This window comes from Triticum urartu, chromosome 3A, assembly GCF_056163025.1.
Source record: "Triticum urartu cultivar PI428250 chromosome 3A, HENAU_Tu73, whole genome shotgun sequence".
NCBI lineage: Eukaryota > Viridiplantae > Streptophyta > Magnoliopsida > Poales > Poaceae > Triticum > Triticum urartu.
This window is the reverse complement of record NC_141875.1, coordinates 702,586,804-702,606,312: the sequence shown is the minus strand read 5'-3', so window position 1 is coordinate 702,606,312 and position 19,509 is coordinate 702,586,804.

The window sequence follows — 19,509 nt, the reverse complement described above, 5'->3', positions numbered from 1 at the left end:
TATACATCCCGTAGCGCACGCTTCCGCTCCCGCTTGGGAATGTGGGTTGCGTATATCATGTTCACCGTCTGCACTTGTGGGGGAAAGCCCTTCTGTCCATTGTTGTTCGGCGGCTTGGGCTCCTCGTCGTCGCTGTGCAGCCCCTTGTCTCTATTTTCGGCCCTTAACATGGCTGCCTGCTTGAACACCCAACAATCCCTGTTAGTGTCATTGGCTGGCCTTTCGGGGGTGCCATGTATCTGGCACAAGCGATCGAGTATTCGGTCCAAACTGGACGGGCCCTGAGTATTCTTTTTGAATGGCTTTTTCCGCTGACCGGATTTATAGCCTTTGAATCCGGCATTGACTGCCGTGTCTTCATTGCTGTCGCTGCTAACGCGGCGTTTTTGCTTATTCCGACGTGTCCTGCCACTTTTGTCCTTGGTATCCGGATTACCAGGGTTCTTTGATAAGTTGTTACTGCGAGCTAGCCAGCTGTCTTCTCCCGCGCAAAAGTGGGTCATGAGTGTCGTGAGGGCTGCCATGGATTTTGGCTTTCCCTGTCCCAGCTGTCGGGCAAGCCACTCGTTGCGGATGTTATGCTTGAAGGCTGCTAGGGCCTCTGCGTCCGGACAGTCGACTATTTGGTTTTTCTTTGTTAGGAACCGTGTCCAGAATTGTCTGGCCGATTCCCCTGGCTACTGAATTATGTGGCTTAAGTCGTGGGCATCCGGTGGTCCCACGTAAGTGCCCTGAAAGTTGTCGAGGAATGCGGCTTCCAGGTCCTCCCAAGAACCGATTGAGTCTGCTGGCAAGCTGTTAAGCCAATGCCGGGCCGGTCCTTTAAGTTTGAGCGGGAGGTATTTGATGGCGTGTAGATCATCGCCGCGTGCCATGTGGATGTGAAGGAGATAATACTCGATCCATACCGTCGGATCTGTTGTGCCATCGTATGATTCGATGTTTACGGGTTTGAAACCCTCTGGGATTTTATGATCCATTACTTCATTCGTGAAGCATAGCAGGTGTGCGGCGCCTCTGTACTGGGCTATATCACGACACAGCTTGGAAGAGCTATGTATGTTGTGTTCGGCCCGGCCCGATTTGTTGTATCCGGAGTGAAGATCATTGTCTCATGCCGTAGGGCGCCTGCGCGATCCGTAGATCGATCTTGTTTGTCTTGTCTTATCCTCCAGTATGTCTCGCAGGTCAGGCGTATTTTCCCGTGCCTTAGTTGAGCGGCGTCGGGGCATGGCTTGGGTGGATGGCTGAGAGGCCTCTCTGTCGCGGCCGCGAGGTGGCCGGTCTGCCATGTCATGCGCTGGTGATGTAGGTGCTTCCTCCTCTGATCGGGGTAGCGGCCCGCGCTTCGGGTAACTCTTGGAGGGGCGTTCGAGTTCATACTCTTCGGCCGCAAGGACTTCAGTCCATCTGTCAGCTAGCAAATCAAGGGTAGCTCTAAGCTGTTGCTGCTTTTTCTTGAGGCTGCTTGCCGTGGCTAAAAGCCTGCGTTTAAAACGCTCTTGTTCGGCGGGGTCTGATGGTATGACGAATTCGTCGTCATCGAGGCTTGCCTCGTCTTCGGAGGGAGGCGTATAGTTATCATCCTCGACCTCTCGGTCTGCCGCTCTCTCATGAGGGCTGGCTTCTCCATCTTCCTGTGTCGAATCTTGCTGAGGTGGGTGTTCTTCGGCGCTATCCGGGGTAGTATTATCTCCCGTGCCGGAATCACCGTTTTTGCTTTGGCGGGATTTAGAGCGGCGCCGCTGACGCCGGCGCTTTGGCTGTTTCTTGGGGGCGTCATCCCCCACTGTTCCATCGCCATCTCCATCTTTTGGAGTATCCACCATATATATGTCATATGACGAGGTGGCCTTCCAGCGCCCTACAGGTGCTGGTTCCTGTTCGTCTCCTACATCGTCGTCCATGCCGTCGATGTCTTCGGAGCTGAAGTCAAGCATGTCGGTTAGATCGTCGACAGTGGCTACAAAGTGGGTGGTGGGTGGGCTTTGAGTTTCCTCATCGTCCGTATCCCACCCTCGCTGACCGTAGTCCGGCCAGGGCTCTCCTGATAAAGAGAGAGACTTAAGAGAATTCAAGATGTCGCCAAAAGGCGAATGCTGAAAGATGTCTGCGGCGGTGAAATCCATTATCGGCACCCAATCGGATTCGATTGGCAGGGGCGCGGGGGGTTCGGAGTCCGGGGAGGAGTCCGGATCCTCGGAGTCATGGGTCGTGCAGAGTGCGGGGCTAGCGTTTGGCTCGATCGCTTTTGGGATCGCAGCCCCCGAGGTGACGTCCAACCGCTCATCCTCGATTGGCGCAATAGGCTCCGAGTTAGGGGTCGGAACCGATGCGTGTGCGGCCTCCAGGACACTGTCCGGGGGCAGAGCTAGATCATGCCCCTCGAGATAGTGCGGCGCGCTTGGCCGTGGCGCGAGCCCGTCGAAGATCAAGTCTCCACGGATGTCAGCCGTGTAGTTTAAGCTTCCAAACCTGACTTGATGGCCAGGGGCATAGCTTTCGATCTGCTCCAGGTGGCCGAGCGAATTTGCCCGCAGAGCGAAGCCGCCGAAGACGAAGATCTGTCAGGGGAGAAAAGTCTCAGCCTGGACCGCATCGTTGTTGATGATCAAAGGAGCCATCGGGCCTAAAGGCAACGAGACAGAGGAACTCTCAATGAAAGCACCGATGTCAGTGTCAAAACCGGCGGATCTCGGGTAGGGGGTCCCGAACTGTGCGTCTAGGCCGGATGGTAACAGGAGGCAGGGAACATGATGTTTTACCCAGGTTCGGGCCCTCTTGATGGAGGTAAAACCCTACGTCCTGCTTGATTAATATTGATGATATGGGTAGTACAAGAGTAGATCTACCATGAGATCAAGGAGGCTAAACCCTAGAAGCTAGCCTATGGTATGATTGTTGTATATGGAGTTGATTGCCTACGAACTACAACCCTCCGGTTTATATAGACACCGGATAGGGTTAGGGTTACATAGAGTCGGTTACAATGCTAGGAGATCTTGAATATCCGCATCGCCAAGCTTGCCTTCCACGCCAAGGAAAGTCCCATCCGGACACGGGACGAAGTCTTTAATCTTGTATCTTCATAGTCCAGGAGTCCGGCTGAAGGTAGAGTCCGGCTACCCGAACACCCCCTAATCCAGGACTCCCTCAGCGAGTGCTGAAAAATATCCGTGGAGGTAAACTCCATGATCGGCGCCCAATCGGATTCAACAGGAACGGGCGCAGGCGGTTCGGAGTCCGTGGCCGGAGAAGGATCCGGCTGTTTGGCAACACGGCTCTCGTGAAGGGTAAGGTCGATATTCGGCTCGATCGCTGCTGAGGATACGGCCTCCGTGGCGGGGTCTATCCACCCGTCCATGGATGGCGCAACTGGCTCTGAATTAAGGGTCGAAGCGGCTGCCGGTGCGATTTCTTGAAAACTGTCAGATGGTAGAGCTAAATCGTACTCATCGTGACCGCATGGCGCACAAGGCAGGAGCTCGAATCCGTCGAAGATCAAGTCTCCGTGGATATCGGCCGTGTAGTTTAAGCTTCCAAACCTGACTTGGTGGCCAGGGGTGTAACTTTCGATCTGCTCCAGATGGCCAAGCGAGTTGGCCCGCAGTGCGAAGCCGCCGAACACAAAGATCTGTCTGGGGAGAAAAGTCTCACCCTGGACTGCATCGCTATCGAGGATAGTAGGAGCAATCAAGCCTAACGGCAACGACACAGAGGAACTCTCAATGAAAGCACCAATGTCGGTGTCAAAACCGGCGGATCTCGGGTAGGGGGTCCCGAACTGTGCGTCTACGGCGGATGGTAACAGGAAGCAGGGGACATGATGTTTTACCCAGGTTCGGGCCCTCTTGATGGAGGTAAAACCCTACGACCTGCTCGATTTATTCTTGATGATATGGGTATTACAAGAGTTGATCTACCACAAGATCGGAGAGGCTAAACCCTAGAGGCTAGCCTATGGTATGATTGTATGTTGTCCTACGGACTAAAACCCTCCGGTTTATATAGACACCGGAAGGGGTTAGGGTTACACAAGGTCGGTTACAAAGGAGGAGATATCCATATCCGTACTGCCTAGCTTGCCTTCCACGCCAAGTAGAGTCCCATCCGGACACGAGACGAAGTCTTCAATCTTGTATCTTCATAGTCCAACAGTCCGGTCAAAGGATATAGTCCGGCTGTCCGGAGACCCCCTAATCCAGGACTCCCTCAGGGGGAGAACATTGTATTGAGATCCAAAAAGAGAGAAGAAGCCATCTAGCTACTAACTATGGACCCGTAGGTCTGAGGTAAACTACTCACACTTCATCGGAGGGGCTATGGTGCTGATGTAGAAGCCCTCAGTGATCGATGCCTGATGTCTACTACACAACCTTCTTCTTGTAGACGTTGTTGGGCCTCCAAGTGCAGAGGTTTGTAGGACAGTAGCAAATTTCCCTCAAGTGGATGGCCTAAGGTTTATCAATCTGTAGGAGGCGTAGGATGAAGATGGTCTCTCTCAAGCAACCCTGCAACCAAATAACAAAGAGTCTCTTGTGTCCCCAACACACCCAATACAATGGTAAATTGTATAGGTGCACTAGTTCGGCGAAGAGATGGTGATACAGGTGGTATATGGATGGTAGATAAAGGTTTTTGTAATCTTAAAATATAAAAACAGCAAGGTAACTAATGATAAAAGTGAGCGTAAACGGTATTGCAACGCTAGGAACCAAGGCCAAGGGTTCATACTTTCACTAGTGCATGTTCTCTCAACAATAATAACATAATTGGATCACATAACTATCCCTCAACATGCAACAAAGAGTCACTCCAAAGTCACTAATAGCGGAGAACAAACGAAGAGATTATGGTAGGGTACGAAACCACCTCAAAGTTATTCTTTCGAATCAATCCGTTGGGCTATTCCTATAAGTGTCACAAACAGCCCTAAAGTTCGTACTAGAATAACACCTTAAGACACAAATCAACCAAAACCCTAATGTAACCTAGATACTCCAATGTCACCTCAAGTATCTGTGGGTATGATTATACAATATGCATCACACAATCTCAGATTCATCTATTCAACCAACACATAGAACCTCAAAGAGTGCCCCAAAGTTTCTACCGAAGAATCACGATGAAAACGTGTGCCAACCCCTATGCATAGGTTCATGGGCGGAACCCGCAAGCTGATCACCAAAACATACATCAAGTGAATCACGTGATATCCCATTGTCACCACAGATACGCACGGCAAGACATACATCAAGTGTTCTCAAATCTTTAAAGACTCAATCCGATAAGATAACTTCAAAGGGAACACTCAATCCATTACAAGAGAGTAGAGGGGGGAGAAAACATCATAAGATCCCACTATAATAGCAAAGCTCGCGATACATCAAGATCGTATCACCTCAAGAACACGAGAGAGAGAGAGAGAGAGATCAAACACATAGCTACTGGTACATACCCTCAGCCCCGAGGGAGAACTACTCCCTCCTCGTCATGGAGAGCACCGGGATGATGAAGATAGCCACCGGAGAGGGACCCCCCCCCCTCCGGTAGGGTGCCGGAACGGGTCTAGATTGGTTTTTGGTGGCTACGGAGGCTTCTGGCGGCGGATCTCCCGATCTATTGTGCTCCCGGATGTTTTTAGGGTATATGGAGATATATAGGCGGAAGAAGTACGTCAGGGGGGCCACGAGGGGCCCATGAGGGTGGAGGGTGCGCCCATGGGGGTGGGCGCGCCCCCTGCATCGTGGCCTCCTCGTAGATCCCTTGACGTGCACTCCAAGTCTTCTGGGCTTCTTCTGATTCAAAAATAAGTTCCGTGAAGTTTCAGGTCAATTGGACTCCGTTTGGTTTTCCTTTTCCGCGATATTCCTTATAAGGCCTTGTTCGGTTACACCCCTCCACAAGAGGATTGGAGGGGATTTGGGGAGGTTTTGACTTGCAAGGGATTAAATCCACTTCAATCCCTGCCAAACCCCCTTTGAATCCCTCTCAACCGAACACAGCCTAAGGGAGGTTCTTTCCCCACTTGTATGAGCATGAGAACAAGAGGAATATCCACGCGCGCTCCTCCTCCGCCGCCCGCCGCGCCGCGCCGCGGGTTGCGGGAATGAGCCGAGCCGATATCTACATTTTGCCACGCACTACGGGTATACGAAAGGTCACACGGAAGAAAAGAAAATTATGAAACAAAGAAAATTCACCTAAGGACTCATCATGATGTGGATTTTGAAGTAAATCTATATAATTCTGGGACCGTAACCCATTTTGGTTGCAAAAATTGGGAAGCATTTTGCAAGATGTATGATTTTGATGAGGGTATGCTTGTCACCATGGATCTTGGCGATCCTGACATCGACCAAGACAATATGGACATTTGGGTCCTTGTTGATACGCCTCCAGTTCTACCGCTATGTGGGTTTCTCAAACATAGTTAATTATTAACTAATTTATATTGTTCATTTCAAAATAGTTGACAGCTTATTTCCATTGACTACTTATTTTGATTGTTCAAACAATGTGCAGAACATGGTAGACAAAACCCACTACACCGATGGCTCCGAGTTAACTTATCATGAGAAAAATCATCTGGTCAGATTTTGTACTGATCTTGAGAATTACAATATCTATTGTAAAACTCCTTAACATTATGGTCAATACATGCCACTAGTGCATGTGTTGAACTACGGTAACTACCATGGAGATACCCTGGTAAGATTTTCTACTATTACGACATTCGTGCATCTTTTGCATGCTTCTAAAACTAGTACATCATTACTAACTATGAAGTTATTACTATGTTTTTCAACAGAGAATCCCAGAGGATTGTGTGCCTCATTTGATGTATCAGAATGGCAGCCTTCGTGTTTTGAACATATATCCAGGTCATCCTACGAATCTCAACTGTCCATATTAGATTTCTAAAAGAAGTGAAGACATGAAAATCAAGGAATGGAAAAAATGTATGGACAGTCGTAAGGAGGTTCTTGGAAGCAAAAGGAAGCGAAGCGCAAGAATTGGAGACAGGATGATCTCCATTCTCCATAATGGAGAGTCAGGGTCTATATTGTTTTATGCTATTTTACCTTAAATAGGGTATTTAGATCCTGCCTAATACTGATGATCATGAGCTAAGAACAATTAAGTAGGGTTGGTTCGATGCCTATCAAGATGGTGATCGTATGACATGTTATTAATAACGAGTAGAAGTTGTATGATGATGATTAGTAGGACTTGTTAGGATTAGTATTACTTTCGACAAACTCGCTACTCACGGTCTCGAGACTTGTAATGTTCTATCTTTGTTCGGTCTTTTGAATTCGGAGACTAATATGATGAATTGTATTTGGAGACTAATCTTCTATTGTATTCGATGAATCTGCTGTTGCTGTGTGGTGCTGTCTATATTTTGTCTAGTGATATATTTTGTAACCTGTGCAAATATCAGAAAAAAAAATCCCTAATATTCATTCTAGTGATGCACCACCAACTAGTGCCCCATTAGTAAGCCAGAGCACACTAGTGGCGCATCATCAACTAGTGCGCCATTAGTAAGCCAAAGCACATGGGTAAATATGGCCCCCTGGGAGACATACTAATGGCGCACCGTGGGTATACTAATGGCGCACTACATGGTGCGCCATTAGTATACCAGATACTAATGGCCCACCCGTGATGTGCCATTAGTAAAAAATTCTAATGGCGTGATGCTAGGCGCACCTATGGTGCGCCATTAGTAGGAAAAACAGGTGCGCTACTAGCAGGCCTTTTCCTAGTAGTGTCAATACAAAGTTCTCCTCAATCTTCTTGGAGATCTATTCGATGTAATTCTTTTTGCGGTGTGTTTGTCAAGATCCGATGAATTGTGAGTTTATGATCAAGATTATCTATGAACAATATTTAATTCTTCTCTGAAATCTTTTATTTATGATTTGTTATCTTTGCAAGTCTCTTCGAATTATCAGTTTGATTTGGCCTACTAGATTGATCTTTTGTTGCAATGGAAGAAGTGCTTAGCTTTGAGTTCAATCTTGTGGTGTCCTTTCCCAGTGACATCAGAGGCAGCAAGGCACATATTGTATTGTTGTCATCGAGGATAAAAAAGATGCGGTTTATATCATATTGCTTGAGTTTAATCTAGATACATGCTGTATAGCGGTCGATGTGTGGAGTAATAGTAGTAGATGCAGAATTGCTTCGGTCTACTTTTCGTGGACGTGATGCCTATATACATGATCGTGCCTAGATATTCTCATAATTATGCACTTCTCTATCAATTGCTCGACAGTAATTTGTTTACCCACCGTAATACTTATGCTATCTTGAGAGAAGCCACTAGTGAAACCTATGGCCCCCGAGTCTATTTTCCATCATATAAGTTTCCATTCTATTTTACTTTGTAATCTTTACTCTCAATCTATATCATAAAAATACCAAAAATATTTATCTTATTATCTCTATCAGATCTCACTTTGCAAGTGGCTGTGAAGGGATTGACAACTCCTTTATCGCGTTGGTTGCAAGATTCTTATTTGTTTGTGTAGGTGCGAGGTGACTTGCGTGTAGTCTCCTACTGGATTAATACCTTAGTTCTCAAAAACTGAGGGAAATACTTACACTACTTTGTTGCATCACCTTTTCCTCTTCAAGGAAAAACCAACGCAGTGCTCAAGAAGTAGCATTTTCCCTGCACTTTACACCAAAAAATCCTACATTTACACTACCTACCATTGGAGTTGATATGTCAATGAAACACGGGAATACGTTACTTGAGTTTGGGATACAAGGATGCCACTTGGCCAAGGTATACCATATCTGGCTCAAGTTCCATGTTCACCCAACCCGACTTACCTTTTGCACGATATGTTGTTTGTCTATCTTCGAATTATGTGAGTGGGAGGCATCAGCCGGTCTCCTATATGTGAAACCTTACGCCAGAGAATACACAAAGTAGCTTGCCCACCTGATGGGCCTATTTTAGCCTTAGTAGCACCTATTTGATAATCATGCGCCAGAGCTGACACTTCATGCATGCGAGCGTCTTGCGGTGCTCCGAGCTGGTGCTACCTTATCGACACATGACGTCGAAGATCTGCCTCTAGATGTACGCGTCCACTCTTGCTCCATTTCCTGTTGTGCTAGCATGGATCACCGACATAGCCTCCAACTAGTTGAACATGCGACCATAGTAGAAGAGTGTGTTTCTAAACTACTCCACCAACCATGATTTTTTGTGGTATCTCCCCTGCTCCATGATCGTGAACACCATGGGATGCATGGCGCTGATCTAGCTGAGAACAGGGTCAATTGATGAGAGGAGGCACGTGGACACACTGTACGCGTCCACTAGGAGGCGGTAGAGCTAGTAGATGGAGTTCAAAACCACCATCTCTCGGGAGAGGACTTATAATATCTATGTCTGAAGCACGTCCATGCTATCATTGACGTCCCTTTGGAAGGGGAAGGGCACGTTCAAGGCATGCGCGAGTTACTGAAGTAAATGGGAAAAACACTTTAAATAAAATAGTACTTTCCTCAACCAGCTTTATCGTGTAATGAAATAAATATCTCGAGAACAGATATAGTAATAGTTTATTACCTTCTCAAACTACCAACCGCATCATTTAGACAAGAGATAAATAAAGTTTCGAAATGTCGACATATGAAATAGCAACTATATCTATTCAATATAACTAGCAATTACTTTCTTCCTCCATTTTGTCCTTGTGATGCAACTCTTTGAAACCTTTCTCACTTTCACCCACAAAATCCTATAGTGTGTACACTACCTGTTATTAAAGTTGACATGTCAATGGGACATTGATATACGCAACTTGTGTTTGATACACATGGAAGGGACTCGACCTCACTATACTTTTCTGATTCTAGTTCCTTGTACATGCAACCTGACTTACATTCATTCCTGATAACATGCCAATATATCTTCTCTTAATGTGAGCGAGAGGCATCTGCCTATCTTTTTGTGTATTCTCCGACGCCAGCTGCACTGCTTGTAGTTCCACCATGGACCACTGGCATGGACTCTATCAAGTCGAGCACGATGTCGTAGCAAAACTGTGTGTTGTTAAACTTCACAAACATCCTAGAATTGTTGTGCTCTATATCCTTCTCCATCATCAAGAACACCATGGGCTCCATGGCATACCTAATCATGCACAATGTCCATTGGTGAGTGGAGGGACGTGGGCGTGATGTCCAGGTCCACTAGGAGGCGGTGGAGCTTGCATATAGATTTCACAGCCACCTCCACTCTAGGAAGGACCTAGGACATCTACCACTAGAGCACGCATAGGCGGTCAGTAAGGACCATTTGCAGAAGAAGGGCACATTCATGGTGCGCGCAAGCTTTGTGAATCACAGGAACATTTCTTCAATAGCGAGCACAGAGATGACACCAATGATGTCGAGGGATGGAGGGCTTCAAGGGAAGATGGTCAGGGCCGGGATAATGTCCAACAACTACATGCCCAACTAGTGTTACAGAAGGGATGTGCGTGGGCCCGTCGGGATATGTGCCGCCCTGGCGTTGGTAGGTATAATTTGGCGTGACGCGAAGCTCTGAAGGTTTGGCCAGTTCGTCAGATGGACACGTTTCCCATTCATGTCGAATTTGTCCCCGGCGACAGAATGGAAATGGAAGGAGAGAAAGAAGGGATGTGGTTGGGCCCGCAGGACATGTGGCACCCTCGCATTGGTAAGTACAATGTGGCCTGACGTGACAAACTAAATATTTGGTCGGTCAATCATAGAGAAACGTGTGCCATTACCCTTGAATCCATCCGTGGCAACAGATTGGAAATGGAAGGAGAGAAAGAAGGGATGTGTATCGGCCCGCAAGGACATGTGGCGCCCTAGCATTGGTAGGTATAACGTCACGTGACGCGACGCACTGAAGTTTTGGCCGGTCGGTTGAAAGGAAATGTTTCCCATTCCCCTTTAATCTGCCCTTGGCGACGGAATGGAAACAGAAGGTGAGAAAGAAGGGATGTGTGTGGGTCCACAAGGACATGTGGTGCCCTGACATTGCTAGGTATAATGTGGCGTGATGTGACATGCTGAAGTTCTGACCGCCTATCATAGGGAAACGTTTCCCAGTCTAGGTGTGACGCGCGAAAATTAATAAGCAGCCATCAAGATCGTGACCGGTGCAAAGGTAGTGATTTTTTTGGGTTTTTTCTGCTGATTTTTTTAGTTGGCATTGTGTTACTATGGAAAAACAAAACAACATCCGAGAAAACAGTCTAACATGCGTATGCACCCAGTATAGCCAACGTCCTCTTCACGCACGAAACAACGGCGTTCCAGTTAATCCCACCCACCTCCAATGACAGCCGCACAACATACATATTTCACATCGGCGCTTCATTACTGGCGACTGAAAAGCATCTCTGTTGTCTATCCTATTCCTATACCGTCCAAATGAACAAACAATGAACGGAGGAATCGATCGACACATGCAGAGCATTGCAAAAGGAAGGAGAGAAAATGGGCAGGGGCCGGGAAATGACAGAGGAGAAAGAGGAAAACAACATACTCACTTATGAATCTGTGAACCTTTTCAAGAATACTCTGCATGTTAACCCATTACCTAGAATTTTATGTGTCATTTGTGTCTTCCCACCAGGGCTAGGCATCCAAAGTATGAGCGAGCATTATCGGTGGTTGTTATCCCAACCATTGTTGCCAGACCAGATACATTATCAGAAAAGGCCTATCGTCATTCTTGATGCGCATGCAACCATTTTTATGGTAATATATTATTATCCTACTCGATCCGTACAAGATAGTACATGTTGGTTGCGGATCATCTCACTGAACCGAACTTCAGTGATCGAATATGCTGTGCCACTCCCTATTTGAGAAGGGAACTCCATTTCGTTGACCTCTAATGGAACCACACCTGCCCTCACCAGTGATGTCCCATAGTGGTCATTTATGCCCAGCATACTCATTTCACCCTCAAGGCCAATATTTAAGAAGTGACATGTTGTAAATATTTCATGTTATTCATGATCAACACATTCAGTGTAAGTCATGTTTCACCAGTTTCGATCAACTTGTGTCTGAACGATAAATCTGTGTACTAAATCACATATATTATCTCCCTTTTTTGGCATAGTGAAAATGGATGGAAACACCGGAGGGGGTGGGCATTCTGAAGCATTGAAGAGCTACAATCTGGGCAAAACATTAGATGTAGGCACATTTGGAAAAGTGATGATTGCAGAGCATAAGCTTACATGACACAAAGTTGCTATAAAGATTTTGAACCGTCGTAAAATAAAAACTATGGAAATGGAAGAGAAAGGTATGCCTCCTTCTCCTTGCACAATAGTCTAGGGTACATTTAACTTGCTTGTTTATAATTTTGAGTTATCTGCTTTTAGAGTGTTGGTCGGACTTGGGGTTGTGTTCCTGATTCCTGCTTAATCAATTAGTTAGATAATGTATATTAGGTTAGTTCATCTTTGGTTAAGAAGAAAGTTCACCTTGTGTCGTTGCTCGAGTTAGTAGAATTTACAAGTCCAATTTATTCATAGACTCAGTCTCTAACACTTTACTTCTATTGTTTTCTCATATCTTGTTTCTAGCAAATAGAGAAATGAAGATATTGATGTTGTTCATTGACTTCACTCACCATCCTATCATCCGGGTTTATGAGGTTGGGACACCTAGGGATGTATTGTTGTGATGGAATATTGCAAGAATAGTGAGCTACTGGACTACATTGTTGAGAAAGGGTGGTTACAGGAATTTGAGGCTCGTCGAATCTTCCAGCAGGCATTGTTCACACTTTGCTTGAGTTCAGTCCGAGTGTTGTTCGCACTTTTTCATGGCCATGGTATTTGGATCTTAATCATTTGAAAGTTTTCTATAATCTACTTGAGAAATGTATGTCGATGATTGTAGACTTCTGGCTATATGTTTCTCCTAAATTTGTATATCAACATAGCTGATTGAATTATCATTTGCATGGTGACTGTGATGGAAATATGCCCTAGAGGCAATGATAAAATAGTTATTATTATATTTCCTTATTCATGATAAAGGTTTATTATTCATGCTAGAATTGTATTGACCGGAAACTTAAATACATGTGTGGATACATAAACAAATACCATGTCCCTAGTGAAGCTCTACTAGACTAGCTCATTGATCAAAGATGGTTAAGGTTTCCTAACCATAGACATGTGTTGTCATTTGATAACGGGATCACATCATTAGGAAATGATGTGATGGACAAGACCCATCCGTTAGCTTAGCATATTGATCATTCAGTTTATTGCTATTGTCTCTTAATGTTAAATACATATTCCTTCAACTATGAGATTACGCAACTCCTGAATACCGGAGGAATACCTTGTGTGCTATCAAACATCACAATATAACTGGGTGATCATAAAGATGCTCTACATGTATCTCCGAAGGTGTTTGTTGAGTTGGCATAGATTGAGATTAGGATTTGTCACTCCGAGTATCGGAGAGGTATCTCTGGGCCCTCTCGGTAATACACATCATAAGAAGCCTTGAAAGCAAAGTGACTAATACGTTAGTTCTAAGATGATGTATTACGGAACTAGGTATGAAGATACCGATGGTTGAATCTCGGACGAGTAACATACCGATGGACAAAGGGAATTCCGTATGTTGTCATAACAGTTCAACTGATAAAGATCTTTATAGAATATGTTGGAGCCAATATGGGCATCCAGGTTCCTCTATTCGTTATTGACCAGAGAGGTGTCTCGGTCATGTCTACATAGTTCTCGAACCCGTAGGATCCGCACGCTTAACATTCATTGACGGTATAGTGTTATATGAGTTATATGATTTGGTGACTGAATGTTGTTCGGAGTCCCGGATTAGATAACAGAAATGATGAGGAGTATCAAAATGAACAATAGGTAAAGATTTTTATACAGGACGATGGTATTCCGACACCGGAAGAGTTTTGGAGTGCACCGAATAGTCATTGGGTCACCGAAAGGGGTTCCGGACACCCCCGATAAGTGTATGGGACTACCTTTAACACGACAGGGTGGAGGGGGGCTGTGCCGGGGGAGGAAAGGTGGGGCCCCGGCCCCGTGCGGGAAATGACCGTGCTGCCCCTCGCCTGTGTTTTACGTGGGTGGGTGGGTGGAAGTGGAAGACGCGCGACGACAACGGTGACAATGGGCTTGGGCGCGTCAGGGTCGCGGGGCTGGTGGAGGTTAAGACATGGATTAATAAACGCGTGGAACCACGGGATGACAGGCTAATCGGTCAGTTGATTGATGGGTATGGTGGCCAAATGGCCACCTGGAAGGTGAGAGTGAGAACTGCGTGTGGGCCACCCGGTGGTCTCGTTTGAGCTTCGAAATTTGAATCCGGGTGACGCGCCGGGGGCTCGGCAGGCTCCCGCTTCTCCCCTCTCCTCTCCTCTCCTACGCATAGGATTCTTTTGCTTCTTTAGCTTAAGCATGTGTGAATGTGGCTTGTCTCCACTCTGCGAGTGCCCCGATAGCATCTGGTTTCGGCGACCGGTTCCCGCCACGTGCCGTTGAGAGTTTTCATTTTGGGTGTGACTGGCTAGGTCTCAGTCGACTAAGATTTAATCAAGTCTCAGTCAAGTGACATAACATGCAAGAGAGAAACTGAAAAAAATAAAAAATAAAATTTTGCACGGATCTCTAACATCTCATGGGTATAGCATCGACTGTATGTCTTAGTCGACTGAGACTTACCAAGACTGTTTCATTTTTCGTCGTTAATTTGATGTTGTCACCACTACCTTTGTGTGTGTGTCGCCACTCGCCACCCCCGGTTCACTAGCAATGTTTCTGTCTAGGGGAGACTGGCTCTAATCGTCAAAGAACCATTTCCGCGTTCGATGCTAAACGTCTTAATATGTGTTCAGGTGAGCTCGCGTCCTAGATCTTTCAAAAAAAATGCTGAAAATGTTGTTCTATTCAGAATATTATTTAATTTGTCGGGAAGAGAATTCTCACCTTACACGCTCCATACCATGAGGTCACGTAGCGGCGCCAAGGGGGTCGCTACTACTTGCTCAGCGTGGCAGCCCGAGGTGGAGGGGCTCGTAGTGCTGGAGCAGGAGCGCACTTGCGGCGGCTGGATCTTCTGCGTCCTCCGATGGGCACGCGTGGTGCGCATGCACGTGAGAGCTTGGTCACAGCTGGGAACCGAGGTGGTTCATCGCCTCGGGCAACATTTCTTTGATCCTTGTCAGCATGGTGCTCAGCATGGATTAGCGGTTCGTGCTGCGTCTGGTGACCGGGTCCTCGGTTGACGGGTCTAGCGGCTAGTGTTGGTCGACGGCCTCCGCAAGATGTGGTTGGTTGCTCGGACGATGGGCTTCTTCGACTACGAGCTGGCTCGGTGGTGGTGCTAGGTGGTCACCGTTGTGAGATGATGTGCGGATGAGGTGGTCTCAGGAGCTTGGCTGAAAACCATGTCTCGTCTGTGCCGGTGACCAACGATGGCGGCGGCCGTGGCTGTCGCTTATCTTCTTGGAGACATCGTTGTATTGTTGTTGCACCCTTCCCGTGCGGATCGATGCAGCTCCGGGGGAAAACCCTTGATCTGGTTTGATCGGACGATGACGTTGCATTTGTGTCGTATTCCTTCCTGGGGCTTTGTCTTTGGAGCTGGATGTTGCCGAGCCTGACTAGTGAAAGACGATGGTGTTGGCATGAGGCTTCTGTGGCAACGATGATGGGGTGCGCAGTGTCGGAGACGTGGCTATGGTAGCGGTAGTCGCCTCTTCTCCGGCGTGTCTGCGGGATCGTCTCAGCTAGTTTGTTGTTGTGTAGTCGAAGCTGCAGTGGCGGGGCATCGGTGGTATACGATGACTGGCAGCATCTGGTTAATTCGATGATCTTCTGCGCGCCAGCCGTGCCTAGTTCTTCTTCGTGGTTCTTCGTCAGAGTTGGAACTGCGTTGTTTGGTCGCTGGTGGTCGGCTTTGGCACGGGTTAACTGTCATTTCAAAAAAAAAAATCGCTCGGTAAAGCTTTTCTTCTAAATCGATGTATGAACAACTATCTATCATGAGTTTTTATCATGCTGTATGCGTTTATTTATTTATTACATTTTGACAATATTTTGATATGATTTTTTCCCTTACTTCAACTTACTGGAATACTCTCTTCCTTTTTTGCGAAAATACTGAACTACTTTCTTGTAATCATCTTAGAGCAATTCCAACGCGTCTGACTCAAATGAATGCATGTTTTGTCCGATTTTCGTCCGTTTGGATCGACTCGTCTGTTTTCTTTGTGTTTGGATCGACCGTGCGTTCAATGCGCGGATGCATTTTCATCCTTGCGGCCGGTCTGCGTCCATTTTGTTGCTCTTTTTGCAAACATATGAAATTTTGGTCCTAGTTCACATAATTCAAACAATATACAAATATCTCGTAGTTTCACAACCAAATAAATATCTCATAGTTTACAAGCCAATAAATATTAAATTGTTTAAATACATTTTAAAATAAGATAGCCGATACATCTATTGGTTGTCAACGTGAGCTCACATATGCTCAACCAAATCATCTTGCAACTAAATGTGAGCTTGCCAATCATGCATTTGATGATGACGTTCAGTGAAGCGTTGCTGCTCCTCCATGCTCAGGCACAACATTTTTACCCTGAAACTGAAACCCTTGGTCATAGATACGTTATGGGCACTCATCCTTTATGATCATGTTGTGCATGATCACGCAAGCAGTCGTCACCTCCCACAACTTTTTGGTACTCCAAGTCCAGCAAGATTCTGAACGATGCCCATCGAGATTAAAGACACCAAAGCACGCTCCACATCCTTCCTAGCACTCTCTTTCTTGGGAAAATCTCTTCCTCTTCTCTCCTGCAGGGTTGAGGATTGTCTTCACAAAAGTAGTCCACTGATGATAGATACCGTCAAGTAGGTAGTATCCTTTGTTGTAATGGTGGCCATTGATATCAACATTGACCTCCGGACAGTTGCCTTCTGCAAGCCTAGCAGACACCGAAGAGCATTGAAGCACGTTGATAACGTTGCGAGATCTGGCCATGCCGAAGAAAGAGTGCCAAATTCAGAGATCTTGTGAAGCCACGGCCTCGAGTATGACAATGCAAGCTTTGACCTGGCCCCCATATTGCCCCTGCCAAGTAGAAGGGCAGTTCTTCGACTCCTAGTGCATACAATATATACTACCAAGCATCCCCCGGAAGCCCCTGCTGGCATTCACCGCCAACAACCGGGCTGTATCCTGCAGCATTTGGCTCTCTCAAGTACTCCGGGCCAAACACTTCTATCACGACCCTGCAGAACTTATACATGGACTCTAGGCACGTCGACTCGCTCATTCAGACATACTCACCAATGAAATCACCGGGGAACTCCGTATGCAAGCATCTGAATTGCTGAAGTGCATTCCAGATAAGAGAAGAAGCCAATCTTTCTCAGGGCATCCTCCTTGCACTCGAAATACTTATTGTATGCCACCACCCCCTCTCAGATACGGCTGAACAAATATCTAGCCATATGGAAACAACGCCAAAATTTGAGGTGTTTGAAGAGCGGGTTGGGGGTTTCAAAGTAATCCTTCCAGAGAAGGAAATGACCGCTCTCTCGGTTGCGATTCAACGCTGGAGTGTGCCCCGGGATCGAGGCCCTGAACACCGGCCGCTGCCTACTGTGGTCATGACGAGCAACACAGTTACACAGCTGCCATGAGCTCCTCATCATCGGATGAAGAATCATCCGAGTCGCAAAGAAAATTATGGAAAAAGAACTCGTCGGCGGAGTCCATTTGTACCTTGCAGGCAAACCATCAAACACCTTGCGGGCGTCATGGAAGAAGCTGGCCGGTGAAGAGCCTCGCGCCTCCCCTAGACCTAGTAGCAGGCCCGTCGACGTCCAGCGAGCGTGGCGGTGTCTGGCAAGTGAGGTCACGACGCTTGGGTGTTGCAGGCAGGGGGGGCGCGTGGCGAGGGGGCGGTGGCGGCGAGGTCGGGGGTGCTCCGGCGACGATGGTGTCGACGGCGTTGGAAGGTGGTGTGCTGCAGGGAGAGGTATGTGAGTGCGGACGGCTGGCCACCGGAACCGGTGGGGCGGCCAAGTGTGCTAGCTGTTGTTGGGAGGAAGACGGGATGGCCAATGTGCCATCGACTGACGGGTTAGTGGAGGACAAAGGTATGCGTCGCGCTCGTCCGTTTCGTGTCCGTGCCGGCGCGAACACGATCCAAATTTGAACCGAAAATAGATCGCACGGTGGACAAAAAACGGAAGCACATCCGTTTAAGTCGGCGCGTTGGACCGCCTTTCGTGTTCATTTCGATTTAAATGGACACGAAATGGATTGGCGCCTTGAGTTGCTCTTAAGAACTTCTGTGTCGTGGTACAGCAGCTGGCCGGATACTACAAGATCGCCAGGGCCATGGCTTGAATGCATAAATTCCACGGGAGATAAACGGAAGAATATTGCTGCGGTTATAATATTTTGTTAGACAGGGTCAGTGAATGCAACTTCGTTTTTTATACTCCTTTCGTTTCAAATTATTTGTTATAGAAATAGATGTATTTAGAACTAAAATATATCTAAATACATCCGAACTAAAATATATTTAAATACATCCATACCTATGACAAATAGGAGTAATTTGGAACGGAGGGAGTAGCTCGCGGCAGGCAGAGCAGGGCAGGATCGGCAATTCGGCCGCGCCAGTCGACAGCCAAGGCCCCAAAGCCGTGCGTACTCACAGTACGTCCTGGTTCAGCCTCCACGTGGCTACATCGATCGACTTGATGAGTGCGCCGCAGGGCCCGCCCGATCCCCGGGCCGCGTCGCTTGCGCACGGCGGCGTGCGGGACGTCTCCGATTCGAACAAAACTCGCGGCGGTGGCGGGAGAGCCTCGCCGTTTCGGCCCGCTCCGCTCCTCCTCGTCCTCTTTCTCGGTGGCGCGAGCACGACCAGGTCAGGTGATGGGGCAAACCAAAAATGTTTTATAAAATAGTAAGAACCCTTGTGTGCGTTCGCCGGCCGGCCGGTGCGTGTCGTGGATGACACGTACCACGTCCACCGCGTGACGCGTCGCCAAACGAACGTCGCGATGGCGCGGCCGGAGCAGGCACGTATGGTACGTCTGCCGGGACGCGTCGCGGCGCCTGGAGAACGCGGCGAGCCGGTGAGCATATGTGTCAAGCTGAATCAATAGACGGCTGGTGGCAGAAGAGATCGATCGATTGATTGACGGTGAAGCGTCAACGGCTGGTACTTTCCTTACCGTCGTTAAACTCGTGTGGCCGTGCGTCGGCACGCGCGTCGCCGTAGTTCACAAGAATCACGAACCTCGTGGATAAGGCTAGCAACCACCCGCATCGTGCCCGCCATTTGTGTCGCTGCCTGTTGCCGCGCTCTGCATGAAGCTGTGATACATGAACCTCCATCGGCCGTCGTTGTGAGGCGTCGTTGTTGTAAAAAGATTTTTTTTGCTTGTTTTTAGGATC